Source organism: Lissotriton vulgaris, chromosome 7, assembly GCF_964263255.1.
Source record: "Lissotriton vulgaris chromosome 7, aLisVul1.2, whole genome shotgun sequence".
NCBI lineage: Eukaryota > Metazoa > Chordata > Amphibia > Caudata > Salamandridae > Lissotriton > Lissotriton vulgaris.
The window spans coordinates 191946195-191971795 of record NC_141695.1 but is presented as its reverse complement, the minus strand read 5'-3'; the positions used below and the strand labels follow the sequence as shown (position 1 = coordinate 191971795).

General features: G+C 43.7%; 1 protein-coding gene across 1 annotated transcript in view; it reads left to right on the top strand.

The window, feature by feature from the left end:
* ETFB (electron transfer flavoprotein subunit beta) overlaps positions 1 to 23621 on the top strand; it is a 510595-nt gene extending 486974 nt beyond the window's left edge. The window contains exon 7 of the mRNA XM_086929920.1: positions 23400 to 23621. The gene's annotated coding sequence lies outside the window, so the exon portion shown is untranslated. The remainder of the gene's footprint in view (positions 1 to 23399) is intronic.
* The last annotated feature ends 1980 nt before the right edge of the window (positions 23622 to 25601 follow it).

Genomic DNA, 25601 nt, shown 5'->3' with positions numbered 1-25601 from the left:
ATTGATGGAATCCCTTGAAGCTTGTCACAGATTTATTGTTTTCTAGTGGTATTGCATAGGAGTTGCCAGCTGAGCTGTGATGTGTGTGCTTGTGATGGACTGTTTAAAAAGAAAAGCACGATGTACAGGCTGAGCATTACTAAAATCTATATTTTGAAGTACTTTGTCTTACACTTATTTTACCAGCCTGTGTGTAATGCAAATTTTAAATAAAGACATTTATTCACAGTGCTTTCTGTTACAGACTGGGACCTCATAGTATTAAGCATACACAATTCTCCACCGCACAACCAGGTTACACACACTCTTACTTCGGCAGTGCATTAACTAATAGAGGTTTCATAGCGTACGATAGTACATTTCCCACTGATTAACTTATCTTGCAGTTATTTTTCATTTAGTCTGTGCCTTATGTTATATATAGTTACCTGAAGTTAAAGAGCTGAAAAAATGCCAGTATTCTTTGTTATTTTCGCCCTGCCTTCGAACCCACCCCACTCGAACCCACCCCACGCTCACTGACCCACCACTCGCTCACTCACCCACCACTCGCTCACTCACCTACCACTCGCTCACTCACCCACCCCTCGCTCACTCACCCACCCCTCGCTCACTCACCCACCCCCCGCCCTTTGCACTCAGCATCGCAGTTCACGTATGTGTTTTTTCAGGCATTTCGACCACTGACTTTATCCTGCCTTTATTTTGCTGATGGACATTTGTTGCCTGCACTGCAGCGCTGCATTTGGGTGTGGCGAAATGCCACTGGGCAGGGTGGATAGATTAGTGGTGAACAGGGGGTTGAGGGTTAACTACAGGAGGCATCCACCCCCCAGAAAAAAAATCCCTACTCTCAGTGCGGGGTAAAGTGGGTTTTAGTTTGTTTTAAAAATTCTTGTGCATACTGCTTTTCACAAGTTCCCATCCTAGCTAGTAGTTCAGTGAGTTGAGTTGTGTGCCAGGGCATTTGGCTGAGTAACTTGTAGATAATCCTCATAAGGGCGCAATGAGTTTCAGCATTTTGAAGGGGATCCTTCCGCATCTAGATACTCTTGTTTGAATTCTTGCATAGCTGACTAAAAGATCCACTGTTTGGGCCACAATGAATTAAGTACCATTTTGTTGCATGTTAATCAACACTGCACTTTTGCCATTTAGAACCCCTGTACATAACTGGGATCACTCTTGCTCAATTCACTGGTACTTTGTTTACAGATCTTGGAAGGTTAAGTCTGCCTTGCCAGGAGTCAGACTTGTGATCTGCAGTTCTGAGAATGTTTACCCGTTTAAGAATGCACATTGAATAGGAATGATATTTTTTTCCTAAGGAAGTAAACTTCATTATACTTTTCAGCAACCACTCGCTGTGGTCTCCTCTAGTCCTTGTGGTGGCATCATAAATTTTCTTGGAGATCCACTGCATTTGTTTAGCGAATACCTGTAGTTTTTAAGTCTCGCAGAGAGACCTATTGCAACCAAACCACAAAACTGACTTTTTACGATGAGGATTTCCAACAGTTCACGTGACCACAAGCTCCTCGTGCACGAGCTTGCATTCGATCATCAAAGGCAGCCCAGTCTCCCTCACACAAGCTTCTCCCAGCAGGCCGTCCACCCCCCTTCCTCTCCATATGGTCGCTCGAGTTGCAGGCAGCCCACCCCCTCCCTCTACAGCGCCTGCCTTCCGTGACTCGCATTCCATCATCAATGGCAGCGAGAGCTTCAAAGGCATCAGATTCCCCGCCCACTGCTTCACACTTCACGGCCGCCAGGCCTTAAAGACTCCTAAACATTGGGCAGAGTTAGACATACAAAAGGATTACAGTGCTTAAAAGAGTCAGTCGCGGGTACATACATTATGACAAAATCTTCCACAACCATCCAGGCCATCCATGAAGGACCGCCTCACCCCCTGCTTGAAGCAGCTCATTTGCTAACACGGAGGCTTTTCAATTAAAGTCCAAACTACTAAGAGGTCGGTATAATTTACACACTGTGTCGCTTTCTGACGAGAAGGTCAAGAAGGGCAGTTTTTGAAGAAGAAAGCCCCAGAAGCCGCTCAAAGTAACACGATCACTTTTATCTTTTAAATTGCTCTTTAATATAAAACGCAAGAACAATACAAATTGACCTGCCAAACACTTTGTAGAATGAGCCATGCACGTGTCTAAGTCCCTCCCCAAAGCACAGACACTTTTGACAATGGTCTTGTAGAACTAAACCCCCTCTTACTGTAGGCCTGCCAGAGGCGGCATTGTTTGTATTAATAAAGCCCCTGCGGCCCCCCGGGCACCAGTCACACCCCGTCACTCCAGGCCCGAGCAGCATGTCCACCCCCGCCGCGTGGGAGCCACATTGAAAGGGTAGGCAAACAACCGACCCCCATCACGAACCAGTGTCAAGTCAGCTGCTGCCTGCCTGCCCCACGCCCCCCTCCGACTCTCACAGCCGGGTGTCTGCTTGTAACAACAAACATGCAGCGTTATTCTCCCCTGGCTTCATGAAAAGCAGATACAGAGGTGAGTATCTCAGTACTGCAATTCTTGGTTCCCCAGCGCCAGTGTCAGCAGCTCGGCCCTTACGCCACATCCACACAAGGGTAATTTAAGCTTCTTCCCTAAAAATTTTTAACTTCCGGTTCAGGGCAGTGAAGCACCGCTGGTGATTGCTTATTTACCAGGAAGAGCTGATGCCAGCTCACAGCATAACCAGTGTGTAGGGGCATCTTAAGGATTTTGGGGCCCAGGCCGATCGTATTTTGGGGGGCCCTTTTTGGGACAGCTTAGAATTCATGATCCTGTGTCAGCTCTTTCATGCTCTCTTTGGCCATGTCACTGACAGGGCACAAACACACTCCTCCAAGTTTATAAAGTTGATACATCTAATAGTATTTCACGTATCATTCACATTAAAAAAAAACAAATGAAAGGGTTATTTAAAACAATTTGTTTAAGAAGTATACAAGGTCATCAAGGCAAGCCTCTGCAGAGCAGAACTGGCTCTATCAGGCCCCCCCTGAAGGGCTGGGGGCCTGGGCCAATGCCCACTTTAACCATGCCTTAAAATGTCTTTGTCAGTGTGTGCAAAAATGTTTTAGCTTTTTGCAGTTTTTTATGCGTGAACCTGGTCCAAGGGCATTAGCGTGCTTTACAACAGAACCTCTCCAAATGACACATTTTTTTCCAGGCATTGGAGGATTAGATGACTTGCCCAGAATCAAGGGATGCTGCGCCAGGACTCAAACCTGACTCTCCATGTTCCACAGGTAGCAGCTCTAGGTTGGGGCCTGAGAATGCAGAAGGAGATGAGTTTAACAGGTGTCATATTTTTGTGGGATTTTTATTACAGGGTGATCCCGCTGCCTCTTGCATTTTTCTAACGTAAGGAATGAAATATGAGTGGAGAGAAATGCCGGTCTCCTTTTATTTTCCAGTTAAATGGTGGTTTCTGGAACGGAGCTACCCCGCTCCAACCCCATTTACATATCTTTTGTGTGTGTATGGTCCGTGAACTAATGCGTCAACTGCAGGAATCGCTTTTTCATCCCCTGGTCTCACATTCTTCTCAAGTTTAGAAAAAATGGGCATCCTTGAATTAGGTAAAATTAAACATCTGCACAGATGCAAGAAATCCCCAGGTAAGCACTCCTTTTACAACATTATGTCTGTATGTGCACTAAGCTCATTCTTATTCTGCTGAGGGGATGTACAGCTGCCAAGTGTTTCCATACCAATGCGACAAATTCAGCCACTCCTGCCTTTTCAGCCAACAAAACATGGCATTCTGGGACTTTTATTTTTTTTCACTCAAAGAAAGGTTGGGTTACACTGCACAGCATGCAAAGTACTGCTAGATGGAAAGCCAAGACTAGTAGTATATGCCACATATGTAATGAGGCCAGTAGGCTGCCATGGAAGAGGAGCCAAAGTCTGGGTTTGACTAATACTTACTTAACTCCAAGTTTTTGGTCTTACTACTCACACACATGGAAGCCCTCATCTTAAAGGTCTGTACTTGCCAAATCTCTGACTCATAAAATGTATTTATTTGCCTAACATAGTTGGCATGAAGCCACATTAGATTTACAATTCCACACGAGGATTCTATTTTTGGAGATTACCAATTCTTAAGCCATATTTCAGAGAAAACCTGCTATGATGGGTTTGTTTTCTAAAAGAGTATTCTTTCTGGGTCAAAATATTTCTTTCACTATATGAGTGGAGAGAAATGCCGGTCTCTTTTTATTTTCCAGCCAGACCCTTCACACCCCCCACACACACAACTCCCCCCCCCCCCCCCACACACACACAACCACAACCCACACACACAACCACAACCCCACACCACACAACCCCCCCACCAACAACCCCACACACACCCACAACCCCACACACAACCCCCCACACACGCAACCACAAACACACACAACCCCCCACACAACCCCCCACACACGCAACCACAAACACACACAACCCCCCACACACAAATACATAACCACACACAACCCCATGCAAAACCCCACACACATCCCCCCCACACACAACCCCCCACACACTAACCCCACACACTAACCCCCACACTTCCCCCCACACAATCCCCCACATACAAACACACAACCACACATACGCAAAAGCCCACACAACCCCCCACACACAACCCCACACACACTACCCCCACACACAACCCGACACACACAACCACAGACACAACCATACACACACACAACCACATACACACACACACAACCACATACACACACAACCACGCAAACACATACCCACACAACTACACCCACACAAACGCAGACAACCACACACACAACACCACATACACAACCCCACACACACACATAACCCCACACAAACACACAACCCCACACACACAACCGCACACACACACAACCACACACACACACACAACCACACACAAGAATAGCAAAACATAGCATAGCTAAACAAAACATAGCATAGCAAAACAAAACATAGCATAGCAAAACAAAACATAGCATAGCACAACAAAGCATAGTATAGCATACCAAAACACAACGAAACATAGCATATTAAAACATAGCATAGTATAACAAAACATAGCATAGCATTACAAAGCATAGCATAACAAAACATAGCATAGCATCACAAAGCATAGCATAGCATCACAAAACATAGCATAGCATTACAAAACAACAAAACATAGCATACCACAACAAAAACATAGCATAGCCTAACAAAACATAGCATATCATATAACATAGCAAAGCATAACAAAACAAAACCTAGCATAACAAAACAAAATCTAGCATAACAAAGCATAGCTTAACAGAACACAACAAAACCTAGCATAACAAAACATAGCATAACAAAACATAGCATAGCAAAACACAACAAAACAGCATAGCTTAAAAAACACAACAAAACATAGCACAACAAAACATAGCACAACAAAACATAGCACAACAAAACAGCCCAACAAAGCATAGCATAACATAACAAAACATAGCATAGCATAACAAAACATAGCATAACAAAACATAGCATAGCATAACAAAACACAACAAAACATCGCAAAACAAAACCTAGCATAACAAAACAAAGCATAGCATAACAAAACAAAGCATAGCATGGCATATCATAATAAAAAACAACAAAACATAGCCAGGATAGCATAACAAAAAACAACGAACCATAGCATAACAAAACATAGCAAAACAAAACAGCATAGCATAACAAAGCACAGCATAACAAACCATAGCATAACATAAAACATAGCATAGCATAACACAACACAACACAGCATAGCATAGCAAAACACAACATAGCATAGCAAAACACAACATAGCATAGCATAACAAAGCATAGCATAACAAAACATAGCATAGCATAACAAAACATAGCATAGCATAACAAAATAAAGCAAAGCATAGCATAACAAAGCATAGCATAACAAAACACAACGAAACATAGCATAACAAAACATAGAATAACAAAGCACAGCATAACAATACAAACCATAGCATAACATAAAACATAGCATAGCATAATAAAACATAGCATAGCTTAACAAAACACAACATAGCATAGCATAACAAAACATAGCATAACAAAACATAGCATAACAAAACACAACAAAACATCGCAAAAAAAACCTAGCATAACAAGACAAAGCATAGCATGGCATAACAAAACATAGCATAACAAAACACAACAAAACATAGCACAGGATAGCATAACATAGCATAGCATAACAAAACATAACATAACACAACGAAACATAGCATAGCAAAACAGCATAGCATAAAGCACAGCATAACAAAACAAACCATAGCATAACATAAAATATAGCATAACAAAACACAACATAGCACAGCATAACAAAACATAGCATACCATAAGAAAACATAGCATAGCATAACAAAGCATAGCATAACAAAACATAGCATAACAAAGCATAGCATAACAAAGCATAGCATAGCATAACAAAACATAGCATAGCATAACAAAACATAGCATAGCATTACAAAATAAAGCATAACACAACAAAACAGCATAGCATAACAAAACATAGCATAGCATAACAAAACACAACGAAACATAGCATAACAAAGCATAGAATAGCAAAATAAAACATAGCATAACAAAGCACAGCATAACAAAACAAAACATAGCATAACAAAACACAACACAACAAAAGATAGCATAGCATAACAAAACAAAGCATGGCATATCATAATAAAACACAACAAAATATAGCATAACAACTATTGCCTTCACTATCTCTATCTATCTATCTATCTATCTATCTATCACCCTATCTATCTGTCTATCTATCGCCCTCCCTCTATCTATCGCCCTCCCTCCCTCTCTCTATCGCCCTCCCTCTATCTATCTCTCGCCCTCCCTCTATCTATCTATCGCCCTCCCTCTATCTATCTATCTATCGCCCTCCCTCTATCTATCGCCCTCCCTCCCTCCCTCCCTCCCTCCCTCTATCTATCTATCGCCCTCACTCTATCGCATCACCACAGCATCACTCAGGGGCACCACAACATCACTATGCACTACCACAGCATCACTGAACACCACAGCATCACTCGTCGCCACCACAACATCACTCGGCGCCACCACAACATCACTCGGCGCCACCACAGCATCAATCTGTGCAAGCATTCAACAGCAACTGGTTCAAATATGTTCTCTCAATGTTTCAAGCTTTATTACAAATAACACTAAAAAAATATTATTTCACTTCTGTACTTGGATTTACGTCACAATAAAATACACTGAACATAATCTTCACAAAAGTTATTTGCAAAAGTTGAAGCTATTGCCATTATAAATTACAAGAACTTTTATTTAAGTATTCATTCTTAATTTTTTACAAAAAAAACATTATTTGTAATACCAATACATCTAAGTCACGTAAATGTAACACATATTGCATTACAAATGCTATAGGTGTCACTTTTGCGAAAGTTATAACTATTGGCATTGTAAATGACAAAGCTATTAATTTTGCTGTTTTCAAAACCAACACAAAAATAAAATATTTGTTATTTACAATACCAATAGCTCAAAATGTCCTAATGCGAGACCTATTGCATTGCAAATGCTTGTTGTATTTATCTCTTGGTCATCTTGTTGGCAGACTGCCCGAAGGCCTGCTGAGCGTGCATGCACACGGTGTAAGCCATGTTGACATCTCTTCTCAAAGGATGATTGGCTGTCTAGTAATGCATTTAGAGTGGGTTGTGGGGTGGGAGTGCTTTTTTTAAAATTTTACTTAATGGATCACTGCTGATTTGTAGGGAAATACGTGTTTGAAATCCCCTGGGGCAGCCTAAAATCCAGACAAAAGAACTTAAATTCCGGCAATGTGATTTAGCATTGTAAATACAGCTCAAATGTAGAACAGTTGAAGCCCCCTGCCCTTTCACAGTAGTAGGCACTGTGTTTCAACTTCTGCAGAATATATTGAAACTACAAAACTTCCACTGCTGAAGAACAACAAATCAAACAACACATACAAGCTTCTCAGAGCTCCGCTGCATTTAGTGCAGGTTGGCACCGTTGGAACCTTTTTCTGTTTCTCCCATTCTCTCCTGGAATAGCTTTTTTTGATCTTGCCTAGGACGGCGCACATGCTTTATCAATTGCAAGAGATATTGTTTACCAGAAGGGGCTTGGAGGCCACCCACTGCTTACTATTCGTTGTCTTTACTACTTTAATTGCTGCTTCCTAAGTGGCCAGCTCATGCCAATTTTACTTCCACTTCTTTTGTGTGGAGCATGGACCAAGTACTGATTGTTTCATTATTAATAGTGTCCATCCGTTGCTCATGCTGCGATTGACGTTCTATTTTATATATTTTTCCTTGCTTTCCCCCTGCTGTGGCTTCCACCCTTCCCATCAGTGTTGCTTTGCTCCCACTCACCCGCTTTTTGTCCGTGTTGTTGTACAACACCGCTAAATGTCACTAGAAAGTCAGTTGCCCTAACATAAGCGAGACCTATTGGCTTTGCCAATGCTTGTTGTACCATTGAAGTGTTGAAATAGGCATCCGAAAAGAAAGCTGAGTTGAATATGGTTGTTCCTCAGGGATACCATTAAGCTAATGTGTAGGCGCCAACTTGGCTTTAAAAGGCTCCAAATTACTGTTATCAGAATTTTTCCTCTGCTGGGAAACATATTGAAATAGCATTGGATCTGTGGAAAAACAGCAATGGGGAATCTTCCTTAAGATAAGTACCTTTTTCTTTCTTTTTCAAAACACAGAGCAACTTCTCTCCCTGGAGGAAAATAGAAGCTAAAGAAAAAATGTTTTGCCGGTTTAGGAGCAGCACACACGCTCTCCTTTCTCTGGTCCTCTCCATCTGGAACAAATTACAAACAAGGCAGCCTTACTTTCAAATGACACTGTGTCCAAAACTAGTTACCTGTCCAGCTAATGGACTACATATTTGACAGTTAATTTAGTTGGCACTGCTGATGATGTAGCAGCACCCTCAGTTTTGCACAAGAGTATACGTCCCTCTCCAGAAATAACAACCAATATAATTTGGTCTTTAGAAGATATAGATAGGAAAAAAGAGAAGTTTCACCCAAGAGTTCCTTTGACTCCAGTTGGTGGTCCCAAAGAATAGAATTCTGCAAAATGTCCCTCCAAAGACTAGCATTCTTAATTTTGTTTAACTCACAGCATGAGAAATGAACGACTACATATAGAGTCCAGATTTGGTCTCCTTCCTGGCGTACATATAGGTTTCATTAAACTGTTAGCATCTTAATTCTTTCTTAGGTCACCACACATGGCAAATTAATTTCACATCAATATTTAGAATTCTGCTACCAGTCCGCACTGTATCTGCAGTTATGCACATTTATCATCTTTTAAACTATTTAGGCAACCTTACATGCATGTCTGGCCACACATCTGCTGGTATTCTGTGATTTGCAGTTGGATTTTACTAGAATCTAGAACAAAAGACAGGGTATTCTGCAGACTTAAATTCAAAGAAGATGGTAATTGAAACCAATTCAGTGGTGTATATTCCCTCAATCAATTGCTAATGTTCTCCATATCTGAGATGTACGGATGCTCTACCTCCTTGAGAAGATCTTCTTGTCTCATGGGAGGAGTTTATCCGAATCTTTGTGATATATTTTTCTGTTTGGATGATGCATCTACATTTCTCTGTTCATGGCTTGTGTGCCCTGGTGCAGCCTTTATAAGTACCATTGGGTTGTTTCCCTGTAATGTTTGGCCTCATGTGGACAATGGATGTAGTACTGCTTGTTGCCGAAAGCAAGTATGTAGCACGTTTCACTGATATTTAACCTGTTCCTAAATACTTCCAGTTTGACAAGAGGAAGCAGGGCCATCAGCGATGCCTCAACAACTGCAAACGTTTCTGTAATCTACCGGATCCTTCGGAAGTGCCGCAGGACCGCTTTACTTTTCCTCTTGGCAGCACACAATCACCTGTGAGAGGCCACATCACGCTTTAACTCTGCTGATGGAGGAGCAGCTGTCCAGATTGTGGAGTACGGTTATTTCGAACCTTTCCTGTTGCATCCTCCAATATGCTGCCCACATCGTAAAATCTCAGGGAGAACCACTTTTCCATGCTCCTAGGAGAAGCTCTAGCTCTCTTAGCTCTCTTAGCCAAAGGAGCCACAGAAAGTGTGCCGGTGTCTGATATCAGATTGACTGTTACTCCTGTTACTTTCTGATGCAGAAAAAGGGTGGAGGCCTTGGTGAGATCTTTGATCCACACCCTTTCAACCTTTTCTGCTGGAAGGAAATATTTAAATTATTTTGGGGTAACTTCTTTCTTTCCTTGACCCAAGAGTTTTGATGATGGATTCCCACATCCCCATCGTGCAGTTCCACAAACGCCACCTGCAGTTTCAGGTAGTTCAAGGGCATTTTCCATTGCCCCAGTTTTGGAACTTTCATAGATTCCCCTGGCTTGTATCATTCCCCGTCGTCGGAATGGGAGCAGTAGGTACGCCCTTCCACGTACCCTCAGACTTGAACCTAACTACCTGGCTTTTCGCAAGAAACTTAAGACTCACCTATTCCCTAAATAGAGTTCCCTTATTAGTATCGCTCCTCCCCCCCTCCCCCCTCAACAGGATTGCAAATTTTATAGCGTGGGGATGCCCTTGGGTCACCAGGCGCTTTAGAAATCGTTATTAAATTAAATTAAATTAAAAGAGAAAGAAAAAAAGCCTAGGCCTCATTCTCTTTTGTAGCATATACGCCTCTTTTTGTAAAAGACCAAACTAAGCATCATCCAATCAGAAGAGCCTCACCGCATAGAACCCTCCTGAAGGAACCTCAAAGCCTCAGATTTTCTACCGCACCTTGTGCTTAGGGAGTCTCCTTTGAGCTCTCCTCATTTTCTACTCTATTTGAGGATTTCTTCAAATTTTTTCTTCAGGATTGTTAGGTATTTCTTCTGAAATGTCTGACAAGGAGAGGAAAGCCCTTTTCAAGTCATGTTCCACCTGTGGCATGAAGAGGCTGTATGTGGAGACAAGGCATAAGAACTGTATATATTGCCTGTATACAGATCATAAGACTGTGAACTGCAAGATCTGCCGCACCTTCTCTTCAAAGACCCTCCGGGACCGCGAGGATCGGCCCCTCACTTGGCTCCAGAAATTGAAGTCCAGAAAAGACACGGTGTCAAGAGACAGTGAGGACTCTTCTTCTGCAACATCATCCAGAGGGTCAGTCAAAAGGGGAAGGGCTTCCCCTTCACCTTCTGTGGAGCGTTCAGTTAAGGCCTCAAAAAAGACCCCGTGAGTCTGAGGGCCAAAGTCCTGTTAAATCTCCTCACCACGGTGTAAAGGAGAGGGAAGGACCATCTACGTCTTCAGCAGTAGTGGAGACTGCTACAACTTTTAAGAAACCATCTTCTCTGTCCTCTGAGAATTTAGAGAAAAGCTCCAAGTCGTTGCCGACGCAGCAGAAGGCTCCGTCGACGAAGGCGTCTAAATCTAAGGTGCCGAAAGTTGACGACGGTACAGTCGGCATCGACAGGATTGTCGACTACGGTGACAGCGACGTCGACGAGGATGTCAATAGGGATATCGACGACAGCAGCGGCGACGAGGATTTCGTCGACGACGGTGTCTGCGGCGAGTGCTTCGACGCCGACAACCATGACGACGACGGTGGGATTGTTGACGGTCTCGTCGACGGCAGTGTCGATGACGCCCATCTCGTCGTCGACAGTCCACTCGTCGACGGTGACTCTTCCGTTGAGGCCATCGACAACGAGTTTACCTACTCCATCGACCACGGTACCGTTGATAATGCAGTCCTCGACGGAGAAAATGACTATTTTCTTGATAAGGATAACTCCGGACATGACGTCTCCAAGATGGGTTACCCCCTTGCCTCCCGCTTTGTTACTGGAAGAGGATTCTGATGAGGATGATCAGGACTCTTTTGGGTATGCTAACAGTCCCTCTCAACTGCTGGTAAAATATCAGGAAACAGATTCTCAAGGCGAGTTTCTTCATGAATGTTCTTACCAACACTCTTATCAACATCAGGAAACCGCAGGACAGGAGATAGTGTCTGTTCCTTCCTCACTCTTGGCGGATCTCCATAGCATGCTGCAGGACTATAAGACCAGGTTCTCTCAGGTTACGACTCAGGCTGCCTCGGCAGTTCAATCTATAAATGTCCCCACAACTCCAATGATGGTTTCTCCAGAGTTGCCAACCCAGGTGTTCTCTTAGCCACAAACACCTGCTTCAAATATACCTCAGCACTACCGGACTTTCAGGATGATTCCTCGGATGAGGATCAGAATATTGATAACAGGCCTAATCAAGGCTTAGAGTGGGAGGAGTATATGATCCCGCGTCGCCTAGTCCAGACCCAGTGGATTCTCCCCCAGCGGATGTCGGGGGTTTCCATAAGCTGATGGAGAGAGCATCTAGTAGGTTCAAGCTACCTATGCCTTCCGAACAGAGTGTTTCCTCTATGACTTTAAAGAGCCCTATAGGAAGGTGACCCGATCTATACCCATTGTGGAGCATGTGTGGGAAAAGCGTCTAAAGGCGATGAAAAACCCAGCTACGGTTATTCCAGTCCTACCATGCCTGGAAAAGAAATATAAAGCCCCTGAAGATGGTCCGGCGTCCTTGACTGGGCAGCCAAAACCGTACTCTGTGATATCGCAGGCGGCACAGAGGAAGTCCCGCAACCCTTCAGCACCCTTTACAACTCCTCCTGATAAGGAGGGCAGGCGATTTGATAACGCAGGGAAAAGGTTCTCTTCAATGGCTAGTCTCCTGGTGCGAGCGGCAAATACTTTGGTGATACTGGGCAGGTATGATCGTCAATAATGGTGTGACCCATCATCTTATTTGGAACAACTTCCCCAGGAGGCCAGAGGTGAAGCCAAAAAGATACTACAAGAAGGGGAAGCTACATCGGCTTAGGCGATAGATTGTGCCATGGACATTGCCCCAATGGCTTTTCGTTCATTGGCTGGGGCAGCAGTTCTTCGTCGCCAAGGATGGCTCCGAGCGACGTGGTTCAGGCGGGAGGTCCAGAATAAGATCTTGGACCTCCCTTTTGATGGAGAGGCAATATTCGGAAAACACATTGATGAAGCCCTCCAAGAAGAAAGAAGGATACAGAGACAGCTAGATCTCTTGGCATACTTCAATACCGGAAAGCTCCTTTCAGGGGTGCCAGAGGAAAGAGTACTACATCATACAGAGGCTCATACCAGCAGCAAAGATACTCTTCATACGTATCAACGTTGCAATTGTCCCTATCACCAATAGCAAGGTCAAGCCTTGTCTTTCTCTAGAGCGAAAGAGGCAATAGCGGCGTTCTGACTCTGCCTGCTGTACCCACCTCCACGACAACATCTGTAGGAGGCAGGGTATCTCAATACCTCCGCAACTGGACACAGATGACATCATACTGTTGGGTGTTCAACATCAATCGAAAGGGCCATACTTTGGAGTTTATACAAATTCCACCTCCCAAACGCCCTGCTGCCATTCCTTCAAAACATCTGCGTCTCTTGCAGCTCGAGGTTCATCAGATGCTCCTCAAAGGAGCTGTGGAGCTAGTCCCCATTATCTCAAAGAGGGGAAGGATTCTATTCCAGGTTCTTCCTGGTAAAAAAAAACGCTGGAGAAATGGCGCCCTATTTTAGATCTCAGGGAGCTAAACACCTATCTCATTTCCCAATCCTTTTGGATGGTTTCACTTCAGGCTATCTTACGTCTCATCAATCCAGGGGCCACTCTCGATCTCGAAAATGCGTATTTTTACATACCCATTCACCCAGCGCACAGGCGGTTTCTTCGGTTTACAGTAGCCAAGAGCCACTTTCAATTACTGAGGTGCTGGCACCGGTGGCTGCTTTCCTACGGAAACATAATTTTCAGGTCTTCCGATACCTAGACGACTGGTTGCTGAAGGCCCCGTCCAGGGAGGCTTCGAGGGAATCAGTCAACGCATGTACGAACCTATTCCAGAATTTGGGTCTTACTCTCAGCAAAGAGAAATCCTCTCTGATTCCATCCAGGATGGCATGTTTCCTGGGGGCCATCGTGGACACAACTCTCAACAAGGCCTTTCCATCCCTAGAAAGGCAGGAAAAACTGCAATCCATTGCGCTGTAGACAAACAATGGAGGCAAGTTCACGGCTCATTCGACGACAAGGTGATGATTACTGTGGCAATGAAAAGAGCAGCTTTGTGGTGGAAGAGGCAAGAAAACCTTTCTCAAGGTCTATCCTTCGTAAGCAATCCGGCTCCTCGAATGGTGACGACGGATGCTTCACTGGACGGCTGGGGTGCCGTGCTTCAGGATCTTCATGTCAGCGGGCATTGGTTGCCCCAGCACCGTCTTTTTCACATCAACCTCCTAGAACTCAGGGCTATCAGGCTGGCACTACAGGCGTTTCTCCCGCGACTGCAGGGATCAGCTGTTCTCGTCCGCACGGACAACACCACGGCCATGCACTACATAAACAAGGAAGGGGGTACCAGATTTCTTCTGTTATCTCAAGAGGCCCAGAATATTTGGGAATGGGCTATTCTTTACTGAATATCGCTGCAGGCAGAACATCTACCAGGAGTTCTAAACGAAAAGGCGGACAGACTCAGCAGGCTGTCGTCAGTCAGCCACAATTGGGAACTGTACCAGACGGTCTTGGAGGAGATTTTTGAACGGTGGGGCAAACCCTCAATAGATCTATTTGCCACCCGATCAACAAGAAATGCTGGTTTTATGCAACCAGGCTTCACCATCGAGGATCATTAGGGATTGAGCTTTCGATAGCTTGGTCAAGAGCATTTGTGTATGCCTTTCCCCCCCTTCTGGTGATCCCGAGCCTTCTCAGGAAGATCAAAGTGGAACCGTGCAAGATGATCCTAATAGCTCCTGCTTGGCCGAGACAGTTCTGGTTCATGGAGCTTCACCTTTTGTCTCTGGTTCCTCCACTTCCTTTACGGGCGATTCTGGATCTTCTCACGATGTTCCATGGGCAGATTTGGCATCCGGATCCGGATTCATTACACCTGATTGCATGGCTCCTAAGCAGCGAGAATTCATAAATCTTCCCATCTCGAATGAAGTAAGAGAAGTTCTGTCTCAAGCTAGAGCCCCTTCCACTAACAATACTTACAGTTTGAAATGGAAAAGATTTTGCATTTGGTGCCGGAAGGAAAGTGTTGACCCTTTCTCTTCTCAGCCTCATCAACTTCTACCTTATCTCTTGTCCTTGGCTAAGACATGATTGGCTCATTCATCCATAAAAGTTCACTTGGCAGCGATCTCTCGCTACAGACGCACTGCATCTGGACCTTCTCTCTGGTCATCCAAGATAATTAAGAGTTTCTCAAGGGCTTATTCAGAGTCTAGCCCCCGGTGAGGCTTCCGCCTCCCAATTGGCATTTGAATTTGCTTCTCGCACAGCTCATGAAAAATCCCTTCGAACCGATTCATCGGGCGGACATGACATTTCTTTCTTGGAAATTGGCTCTTCTTCTTGCTCTCACATCGGCAAGACGCATTGGGTAATTACAGGCTCTCACAATACAGGAACCTTTTCTCCAATTCAAAAGAAATACTGTAATTTTAAGAACTAATCCGAGGTTTATTCCAAAAGTGCCTTCAGACTTTCACCTAAATGAACCTGTGATTCTCACACTTTTTTTCCTCACCCTTCCACACCAGCGGAGAGATCACTCCATTCTCTGGATGTGCAGCGGTGCTTGAAGTTTTATTTGGATCGCACAAAAGGGTTTCGTAAATCTTCTCAATTATTCATCGCTTTTGGTGGTCCTCGTAAGGGCCTTTGACTATCAAAGCAGAGTATTGGAAGATGGATCTCCGGTGCCATTCTATACTGCCACTCAACAGCGGGTAAACCGCTGGACAGCAGGATTAGAGCACACTCCACAAGATCCGTGGCTTCATCTACAGCTCTCTTCGCAGGAGTACACATCAGAGACATTTGCAGAGCTGCAACTTGGAGCAGCGTGCACACCTTTACGAAGCATTACTGCCTGGAATCCTTGACACAGGAAGACACAGCTGTGGGCCAGGCAGTCCTTAGGAACCTCGTCCACTAATTGGTGAGCTTTCCCTACTATCCCTCCTTCCTATTTTTGTACATTTTGTATTTACTGTTAGTACAGATTGTTATTCTATCTATGGTTTATTTCTTATCCTATGAGAGTACCGATACTTACATGTCTATATATTTCTGTCACAAAATGTGCTTTATTGCTTACTGCTAGCTACTCTGATACAAGCTATGGGAATCTATGAAAGTTCTAATACTGGAGAAAGAAAACAAGTTACTTGCCTGTAACTTTGGTTCCCCAGTATTGGTAACTTTCATAGATTCCCATGCACCCACCCTCCTCCCCGAGGAAAGCTCAGCCTTCAGCAGATGTGGTCACTGTTACACAACGGCTACAAAAATCTGGGGCTCTGAGGTTTCTTCAGGAGGGTTCTATGGGGTGAGGCTCTTCTGATTGGCTGATGCTTAGTTTGGTCTCTTTTACAAAAAGAGGCGGATATGCTACAAAAGGGAATGAGGCCTAGGCCTTTTTTCTTTCTCTTTTGTACCTCCTGCTATGTTATTTTTGTTACAGAGACTCTCATTCCGACGACGGGAATCTATGAAAGTTACCAATACTGGGGAACCAAAGTTACAGGTAAGTAACTTGTTTTCTTCACCCTGTTCCCCTTTGGCCTTACCAACGCACCTCGGGTGTTCACAAAGGAGATGGTGGTGATTGCAGCCCATCTACAGAAGGTGGGGAATACCAGTCATCCCATACCTTGACGACTGGCTACTGAAAGCCGGTTTGCCCCAAGCATTCATAAGCTACCTCTGGACGACGGCTGACCTGGTTGAAGTCACACCAGACTCCTTTGCTACTGCTCCCCTCTTGTGAAACCGTCCTGGGCACTGTGATTTTCGTAGCTTCTCTTCCACTTCAAAGAGTTCAGGATATTCTGGCTGCAATCCCAATGTTTCCATTCCTGACCTAGGTCCCTGTGTTCTCCTGCATCCTGGTCGTGGACCATGTCTGGTGGCTCATGTGGGCTCCACAGTGGTGTCTGAAGTCTCAGTGAGCTGAGGAATCTATCTGAGTCCATTCTGAATTCGGGGGAGACTGCAAAAGACCTGCAGTGGTGGATATTTGACTGCAATTGAATCAGCGACAGACCCTCTCCCTACCCCACTCAGTGCTAATGGTCATGACAAATGCATCGTTGCTGGGTTGGAGTGGCCACTTAGAGTCAGAGGAATAAGGTCTCCAGACTCTACATCAACATGCTGGAGTTGAGAGCGATTCACTTGGCACTGATTGCATTCCTCCTGATCATTAAGAGAGAATGGGTACATTTTCTCTCAGACAACACAACCACTGTGTGGGATTGCAACAAACAGCATGTGGTGGGGTTGTGGGTCCTGCGCCAGGAGGCTCTATATCTCTGGAAGTGACTGAACACTCAGGATTTCCCTGATCTACCAGCACATGGCACCTTTAAAAAACAGTTGCTTAGAGGCTCATGAATGGCAGTTGCACTCTGAAGTTGGCATGTTGGTACAGGGCTCCTTCCAGCAATAGGAAGAAACTTGACTCAACCTATTTGCCACTGCAGAGAGCATGCAGTGTCCAGAATTTTGGTGTGTTGGAGTTCCAAGGCAGTGCCCCCTCTAGTGGGACCATATTTTCATTCTTACTCCGCTGAAGTACACTCTTTTGGAAATGATCACAGCTATCTTCTTTGTCGGTTGACCAATAAGAAAGTATTCCTCATTGCCATTACATCTGCAAGGCGATAGTGTGAACTTCAGACCCTGTCTGTCCAATAGCCATACACATCACTCTTCTTAGAAAAATTGGTCTTCCGGATGAAAGTGGCTTTCCTGCCAAAGTTGATATGCTCTTCCACATCATGCAATCCATCAACCTGGCTTTCTATGCAACCCCTCTAAGGAAGAGGAACACCTCCATCGTCTTGACCCGAAAGAGTCCTCAGTTTTTACATTGATCTAACCTGAGATGATCAATTGTTGGGGGCTTTTCTGGTGCGAAAAAAGGAAACCGGTGCAAAAGAGATCCATCACAAGATAGATTGTAATGTAATGTAATGTAAGTGCCAATTTATAACGCGCGGCAATCGCTCCAAGGAGCATCTAGGCGCCCAGAAAGGACCACCAGGTGTTAGGTAGTTCCTATGCTTACTTGACCGAGACCCGAATTACACTAGGCTTCTGGCAGTCATATCTTGTAGATTAAAGATCCGGGTTTTTAGATGTTTACGGAAATCTATTTCTTTATCCAGTAATCTCAACTGGGGGGGAAGAGTATTCCATGCTTTTGCTCCCAGTACCGCCAGGGATTTACCCCCTCGAGTTTTAAGTCTGAAACTTGGGACGGTAAGCAGTTTGGCTGTTGAAGAACGCAGTGCTCTGGTTGGACAGTATCTGCTGAATTTTTTCCTCAGGTAGGGTGGGCCTAAGTTGTGAACAGCTCTAAAAGTAATTAAGAGTACTTTGAACAAAACCCTTTTTGTAATAGGCAGCCAGTGTAATGCCTTCAGGGCTTTGGGTGCAGATGATCTTTTCGGCCATTTTAAAACCAACCTCGCAGCTGCATGTTGCACCATCTGAAGTTTGTGTGTGACAGCTTTATTTGTACCAGCGTAGAGGCTATTGCAGTAATCGATGCGTGATGTTACTAGTGCAACCGTAACTGTTTTCCTTGCTTCAAGGGGCAGAAGATCAAAGAACTTTCTCAGTCCCTTTATTACCCCAAAGCACATGCCTGCCACTCTAGCCGCTTGTTGTCTAAAAGACAGGTCAGAGTCAAAATGCACCCCCAGATTACGGGCCAAGTTGGTTGTATGAGGTGGTATTTCAGCTTTTTCTGGCCACCATAATCGTGGGATGAACTCATTATTTGGGCCTATAGGCATGATCTCTGTTTTGCCTGTGTTGCATTTCAGATGGTTTAGACGCATCCATTCAAAGGTGGCCGTTAGGCAACCTTTGAGATTATCCTCCCATGCTTGGTTATCCTTATCCATTATCAGGATAAGTTGTGTGTCATCGGCATAGGCTATAGCGTCTATGCCAAATGACGAAATCAATTTTATCAGGGGTGCAGTATAAACATTAAACAGGGTCGGGCTCAGGCTCGAACCCTGCGGGACTCCCGTCAACAGCGCTTTTTCACTGGAGCAGAATTCTCCCAGGGTCACCACTTGCCTCCTGTCACTTAAAAAGTTTCTTATCCACTCAAGCACTGTCCCTGTGACACCAGATGTTATTGGCCGGTCTAATAGGATGGCATGTGAGACCGTGTCGAAGGCCGCCGATAGGTCTAATAAAATCAGGACGGCCTTCTTGCCTTGGTCTAGGGCTGAGCGGATAGTTTCTGTGGTGAACAGGACGGCCGATTCGGTGGAATGTTGGACCCCGAAACCTGCCTGGTTGGGGTGCCATGCATCACTATCTTCCAAGAAACGAGTAAGTTGTTTATTTACAATTGACTCTGTGACTTTACACAGGGCCGGAAGTAGTGAGATGGGTCGTAGGTTCGACAATGTGGTGGGGTCAGGGAGTTGTTTTTTTTGCAGTTGTTTCACCGCTGCCAGTTTCCACTCTGGGGGGACTTTGGCTGTGGACAGTGAGGTGTTGACAATGGCATTTATTATTGGGTTGGCGATGTCCACAATGAGGTGTAAGAGTCTAACTGGGCAGGGGTCAAAGGGGGATCCGGATTTTGTTGCCAGAATTCCTCTTTTTGTATCCTCCAGGCTAACTGGAAGGAAAGTTGTCAGCTGCATGGCCTCTTGCCTCACTGTATCATCCTCTATTCTGGGCTCTAATATAGGGACATCAAAGTCCTTCGTCAGCCCCTGTACTTTTCCCTCAAAGAAATCTGCGATCCAGTGGGGTGTTTTTTGGTTTAAAATTTTACTTTTAAATAGGCATTTTCACGTCACTTTAACCTTTGCCTTATTCAGTGAATTTGTAAGTTTTTTGCTATAAATTAATATACTATTACCATTCGTAACTATGCCAAACCACCCACATGCCACGCCCCACCAAAGACCATGCATGGCAAGGGGTTGGCTGCAGCTCTGCTTCTAACTCCTCGCAGGAGGCCACCTCGTGGCGCACAGTTTGCTGTATGGCCAACCATCCGTATGTGGCCAACCTGCCACATGACACCCCTTTGTTTTTTTATTGTTTTTTCTGATCTGGCAGGAGCCAGCGCGGGACACTATGCTCCTGTGAGATGTTCTGGTATTGCAACAACCCCATTTTTTTAAGTTAAGTTTGGCCCCACTAGATATGGAGGGTTCAGGGTATCCCTATCCTACCCCCTTATAACTTTATCATAAAAATTATAAATGTTCTGGACACTAAGTCCATGTGTCCTTTAACAACAGCTGTAACTTTTCTCTTCATGTTGCAGCTGGTATGTACCCCCAACCTAGGCTTAAATAGCTAAATGACCTTTCACCTACATTTCTCCTGCGTTTCTAGCACTGATTTGTTTACCCAGTTATGTGCTGAATAAATGTAGATTGGTTTCCTCAAAACTAGCCTCATTTATTATGCATGAGGATTCTTAGAAAAGTCCCCTGCACATGACGTACATAACAGGATTTACAAACTCTGTGTAAAAGTCATGGTCATCTTCATCCTAGGGCGAAAGAACTACTTTGCATAATTGCCAGTATTGATTTAGGCTAATTTACATAATCGTACTCAAAACATATCGATTGTGTTAGGAACCATGAGGCTTTCTTTTTGGTATAAAAGAACCATACCTTCACTAGATAGACAGAGGAGAATCTTCCACACTGACACAAGACACTGAGGTCCCGGCCTTCTGAAGCTACAACACTCAGCTTTCTGACATCCCTTGCAGGGTGTCCAATTCAAGACCAAGATGGGGTCCTTCATTCTCTCTCATCAGGTAATGGGGAATGGCTCTTTTCTAGGGGATTCTTGGCTTTACACCCACATACATGCTAGGTAAAGAGGAAGGGTCAGCATCGTAGGAGTACACATGATCACGGTCATGTTTATATGCCTTCATATATTCACTGTAATGGCACCATGGTAGAATTCTACCTTCTATTTACTCTGTTGGTGCTTGTAATCTTTTACATTTGCTTCTGTCTAATGATTGTCGTAGCAAACATGTTTTATACTGCAATGATGCGGGTTCAATAAATACTTATAGAATCCGTCTCCATTGCTTATTCAGTGTATCTTTCTGAGACAAAGTGAGCATGATTGATCGAAAAGTACTGTACTGTTTAAACTATCCCTAAAAAAACAAGTGTTGTCATGTTCGATAGGTGCCAGAAACTATTCGCTCCTTGGTAAGGTTAGGGGACTTATGGTGGCACTGTGAGCTAGCTGGTCTAAAGGGCTAACATATCCTTTGGGGGTGTCTGGAATCAGTCTAGACACCAATCCCTTAGTTTATGTTGTCCAAACATGCAGATCATTTGTATTTTTAGGAACTACACAACACAGCCAGCCAGTTGGAGTGTGAGCTCCCACTAAACTCGCAGGTGTAAGGTGGCCAAAAGAGTCCCCCCGGCCAAAACAGATTGCTCTATTTTTGGAAGCTGTGTGCCCGTAGGACTCTGCGTACCCAACTGTCTAGATATCTATACATTTTTAACATTAATTACTCAAAAACTCCTGCACAGATTTACCCCAAATCTCAAAAAACATGCTTTCTGGTTAAAAATGTATCTTTCTGCTAAACTTAATGTAATATCATTCAACCATTTTGGTTATAGCGCTTGTTAAAAATCCTGGAGGAAATTACAATGGAAAATTGTGTTGTTTGACTCCTCCCCACCTTTTTCTTGTCCCGCATTTGACGTATCACTCTGAAAATTTCCAGGAAGGAGAGGAGTTCAGGTGGATGAACCTCTTTTTTAAAGTTTCATGAAAAGTCATCAAACATTGCCAATGTTATTTGAAAATCAAAAAATCTATTTCTTATTGTAACTAGGTCCTAACTATACACAGAGTATATATCTGAAAATCAAAATGACCTGGATAAAGCAAGAAAAGCTAAAATCATCAGCTAAAGGATTTTCACCGCATAAAGGCCGCAACATTATGTGCCCTCTTAGATCTGATGATAAAAACTGCAGCATATTCTCTGCTGAATTTACCGAAATAAATGTGTCCAAATAATCCCAAAGTTATGGTAAAAACAACATTGCAGCATGTATACGAGCTTTGCTGTCTGAAAGAAAGCAGTTTTGGGTTGCTTGTGTTCTGGCTCAGGGAAGACCTGGACTGGCAGTTTGGGCTTGACTGTTCCAATTGGGCCAAGTTTAAGACTATTATGCATATGGCTGGGTCTAAACTGACGAGATATGGTGGGCAAAAGAATGATGAGTTGGCATGCTTTCTCGAGCGATTTGCAGTGTTTAGACTTATTGATAGCATGCCTCCCATCATCTTTTGTCTGTTTGATTTACTCCGTAAGTGTCACGTGTATGCCCATTTGTGGGTACCATGCCACTGGCAACAGACCCACACCTGACTGACTAGCCCCAATCAGGGAAAATGGGGAAAAACAGTGCTGTGTTGCTTGTGTTCCGGTTCAGAGAGTATCTGGCCTGACAGTTCAGGCTGCACTGGTTCCAATTGGAGCAGAGGTCAACACTGATTTGCATATGGCTAGGTCCAAAATGAGGTGGCATGGTGGTCAAAAGAAAGATGGGTTGGAATGCTACCCCGAGTGATTTCAGTGGTTAGACTTATTGCAAGCATGTCGCCTTTTCTGTGTTTGAAAGTAAAGGGAACCATAAAGGAAGAGAGGGAAATGAAGCCTCCTATAATGCAGGATCAGATTTACGATTACCCTTTCCGGGATGATAATGGAACAAAGGCACACAAAGATAGTTATTTGCCCATAAGTGCATAGTATTGTTAACCATATTTGTCTGAACTGGTTTCCTAGGTCAACACCTAATCTTGACACTTTATTTCTTTTTTTTACTCAAGACTGCTCGAGGTGGGATTTAAGTGTATGGCCTCCTCACTGACTGTATTATGACAGTCTTATTTATGATCATGATGTCAGTAATATAGCTCAGTGAGTTTCATGTTCGCCTCTGCTGCATCTGTGTTCTTCAGTCCTCCGCCTCAAATCTTTGAGGTATCGGAAACATTATGTTAATGATACTTGAATAGGCACACATTATTAAATTATTGCATAGACCATGTGTGATTTGATGGCAACAGATCATAGAAACCTAGATCTAGCAGGAAATGAGCGAGTAAAACCTATTCCAGAATGAACAGTAATCACTTTAATTTTTCTTTACAGGTAGTATGAATCTTTGCCCGGCTCAATTGCTGCTAAGGGTAGGATCGGTTGTCCGACTCTTCCGTTGAGGTGTTGATGTTTCTCAGAAGAAATCTACCCAGGCACGCTGGATACAGTCACTGCGGTCCAGGAATGGTCAAGATTGGAGTCTTCTGGAACCAGAAGAAAAATGATTTTCTATGTAAACAATAATAGTAAATTTAATAAATTGGATCAATTTTGGAAATGTGTCATTTCTAAGTCTGTATTGAAGGAGGAGCAGGTGACGAGGGTGTGACTGGGTTTTGGAATAGTTGTACACCAGGCCAGACTCACTTCATCTCAAAATATATCCTTCGGTAGTAATTATTCAAACCTACCTTCTGACTCGTGCTGACGTTGCGAAGTTTCAGTGTTTAAGTGCTAAAGTTGTGAAGTTGACAGATTAAGGCTCGCCATGACTGTAGACATTCTACTGGGCCACTAAGATAAAGTGAACACAGTATAACAGATGGAAAATGAGGGCGTAACAACAAGGATGTAACAGATATAAAATAAGGGGTCTTGACTGGGCCTAAAACGAAAGAAGTGTAAATACATGAACATAGGCTATTGAAGCAATCTACAATTAAGTTTAAAGTCTTCTCAATCGAGCTTAAGGCCTTTTGGAGCAAGGTCTGAGGATATCTCTATAAACTGCAGTCAACTTCGGAGTCATTTTAAAGGTTACAAACAGCAAACATGCACTCAGTTTGCAAACATGGAGGCATGTATTTGCATTCAATGCCTGTGAGAAGCTGCTAAGCCCTTAACCAGATTGATGGAATATTTGAAAACTAATGAATTGTACTTTGGCCTATGTGGGAATCGTTTCGACGTTTGCTATAACCAGAGTGGCACTTGTATCCCAATAAGTGTTCATGCCCGTAAGTCAGTAATACTTTTACAACGCTTATGCCTCAATTGTAATGAAGTAGAGTGAGAGTTGCACATGTGGTCGTGTCTGCAATCCTTTAGGTGGAATAGGCCCCTGTTCTTGTGTCAGTGCAGTTCCAGGTTATTTGATGGTCTGCATTTTCCTTGTGTATGTGGCATAATCTGTTTAGCAATCTTTGTAATCTTGCATCATTTGTTGGGAAGAGCAAGATGTTTACATATGTACCAAATTATAAGTTATTGTGCATATTGCTTGTCTTTGCTGTCAAAAAACTCCAGACATGTGCAGCTTGCATTGAAGAGGGGTACCCACCAATGCATTTATGAATGTAGGGAATAGCGATCATTGGAAGTGCGAGTGTATAATAGAGGCAGAAGCTTTACTTGAATGAGGAGTGGTGCTTGCCATGAATGGTCTTTTGGGTAATGCAGATTGCCTTTAAAGAAGGGGCATTTGTTGATGGGGAGCCAGTAAAAGGCTTGGAGTACTGTTATGATGCTTTCCCTAGGTGTAAGAGCGATTCTTTTGCTACATTTAGTATCCTTTGTAGTCTTTGTTTAGTAAGAGTGGGTTCCCCTTGATACAGATCGCTTGTGTTGCATAATTATATAAGTCAAGGGGATGGTGACCTGCAGCTTCTAAGGTAAGGTTAGATGAGGGAAGAGGCGTCTGAGTTTTCATAGTGTCCAAGGTGCTTCTTTTGACTTTGTTTACTACCAGATTTCTTAAGTTATTTAATGCTGCAAGTAAAGGTTCGAAGTCTTGGTGCCTACTGTAGGCTGCTAGTTCCACCAAACTCCACATGCTAGGATCTCAGATTTGGAAGAGGTAAGTTTAATGTGCCTATTCAGCTCCAAGCATAGACTGCTCAGAAGCATTTGCCAAGATATTGGTAGGCTCTATCCCTCCGATATGCCAGTGTTAGGATGATCAGAGTGGTGTCATTTTTATTTTTCAGTTCAGTTCCACTTTATTCGGGTACCATAGTACCCATAAAAGCACAACAAAACACATACATCACAGCAGATAAAAAACATAGTTAAAATATTTAAGAATTTCCAATATACAAATATTAAAGTGACTGGTGCAAACATATAAACAATTCATTATACAGCGCGCCCATACATATAAAAAGGGAGAATGTTTTGTTATAGCAGTGTCATGGGTCCATCATAGATCTTCGAGCCCTAACTGCCAATTCTAAAAAAGTGGTAGTACGAAAGGTAAGATGTACATCATCCAATTCAATCATTAGAAGAAATGCTACCTCTCGACTGATTGGTTTGTTTT